Below are 2500 nucleotides of genomic sequence, written 5' to 3'. Positions count from 1 at the left end.
GTTTGTATTGATTTATTTTAACACATAAGGTGCCATGTCTCAGCAGTACATCTACGTCTTTTGTCAGCATTACATACTCGAATGGTTGTCAGCAGTACATCTATGTCTTGTCTCAGTAGTACATATTCTAATGGTTCTCAGCAGTACATCTATTTCTTGTCTCAGCAGTACACACTGTTATGGTTCTCAGCAGTACATCCATGTCTTGTCTCAGCAGTACATACTCTAATGCTTCTCAGCATTACATATATGTCTTGTCGCAGCAGTACATAACGTAACGTAACGTAACGTAACGTAACCTAACCTAACCTAACCTAACCTAACCTAACCTAACCAAACCTAACCTAACCCAGCCTAACGTAACCTAACCTAACCTAACCTAACCTAACCTAACCTAACCTAACCTAACCTGACCTAACCTAACCTAACCTAAACCTAACCTAACTGCTGCTTGTGAAGTTGTAGAGATGGAGTAGGGGGGGCAGTTTAGGCTGGAGGGGGGACAATTATCCTAGGATATTTCCTCCCCCTCGGAGAAACTATACTAGGATACTTTGCCCGGGGGAGGAAATGTCCTAGGATACTTTGCCCCCGGAGGGAGAAATGATCGGGGGGACTTTTAGACTGGTACACCGGAACGCTGGGGTGACCAGAACTGGACACCTGCCTACCGGGACACTGGGGCAACTCCTTAATTATAGGCTTAATTGTCACCTGCCAACCGGGACGCTGGGGTGACCAGGACTCCATTCAATGCAAGCACTCACAAGCATTCAAACATGCACTCAGCCAGTCAAACATACAAACACTCATACAGGCACTCACACATGTATACAGTCAAACATACCAAAAGGCACACCCTCAAACACACAGTTACCTGCCTACCGGGACGCTGGAGTGACCAGGGACTGGACACCTGCCTACCGGGACGCGGGGCAACACCTTGTCACCTGCCAACCGGAACGCTGGGGCGACCGTGGTACGATCGCCTGCCTACCGGGACACTGGGGTGACCAGGAAATTAATTCACTTCAAACACTCACAAGCATTCAAACATGCACCTAGGCAGTTACACATACTAACACTCATACAGGCACTAACACATGTATGAAGTCAAACATACCAAAAGACACACCCTCAAACACGCAGTTACCTGCCTACCGGGACGCTGGGGCAACTTCTTGTCACCCGCCAACCGGGACGCTGGGGCGACCGTGGAACGATCGCCTGCCTACCGGGGCGCTGGGGTGACCAGGACTCCATTCACTTTAAACACTCACAAGCATTCAAGCATGCACTCAGCCAGTCACACATACAAACACTCATACAGGCACTCACACATGTATGCAGTCAAATATACCAAAGGCACACTCTCAAACACACAGTTACCTGCCTACCGGGACGCTGGGGTTACCTGGGACTGCACACCTGCCTACCTGGACGCTGGGGCAACTCCTTGTCACCTGCCAACCGGGACGCTGGGGTGACCGTGGAATGATCGCCTGCCTACCGGGACGCTAGGGTAACCAGGACACCATTCACTTCAAACACTCACAAGCATTCAAGCATGCACTCAGCCAGTCACACATACAAACACTCATACAGGCACTCACACATGTATGCAGTCAAATATACCAAAGGCACACCCTCAAACACACTGACACCTGCCTACCGGGACGCTGGGGCAACTCCTTGTCATCTGCCAACCGGGACGCTGGGGCGACCGTAGAATGATCGCCTGCGTACCGGGACGCTGGGGTGGCCAGGAATCCATTCACTGCAAGCACTTACAAGCATTCAATCATCCTCATAAGCAGATTCAGATCTCGCGTTCTTCCCTACACACATTCACCCATACATATAGTCAAACTACAAGCACACAGTTTTGCGGGGGACTTCCGTGCGCTATGGACCTTACAAATCAATCTTTTGCGCTTCGCGACATGCGCTCTCATCACGCGGGACCATGACACACATGCACGAGCACCATAAGAAACATCTCGCATCCCACGAGAAAATCACATGCAGCATGTGACACGCGTTTGTACTTCATGGGTCATACACACACAGAGACTCACACACACACGCAAACACGCAGACGCAATATAGGAGATAAAATAGTACAGTCAGACATCATCAGTGATTTCAAAGCCAATGAAAGCACAGATATGAAAGTCTGAGACTATACATTTTATCTTCTATATTGTGTAAATACATACGTGATCTTATTTAGACAAAGTCACTTACTTTACTTTCCATGGTGCCTGCAAGCTGCCGAGCGACGTCAATCTCCATTAAACGCCCCTTCTGTCTGGAAGAAGAAGAAACATTGCAATCAGGGAGCGTAAGCAAATTCAAAGCTATCTTTGACTACAAACGGGACTATGCTAATATACCTCTTAGTCTTTGTATTGCATTTAGACCAGTACACATGTACTCTCTAACTGGCAAAGTTACTTACCTTATATCCATGGATCCAAGCGACGTCTGGTGTCCTGAA

The sequence above is a fragment of the Oratosquilla oratoria genome, chromosome 38, assembly GCF_046742065.1.
Source record: "Oratosquilla oratoria isolate Oo_2021 chromosome 38, ASM4674206v1, whole genome shotgun sequence".
Lineage (NCBI taxonomy): Eukaryota > Metazoa > Arthropoda > Malacostraca > Stomatopoda > Squillidae > Oratosquilla > Oratosquilla oratoria.
This window is presented reverse-complemented; position numbering follows the sequence as displayed.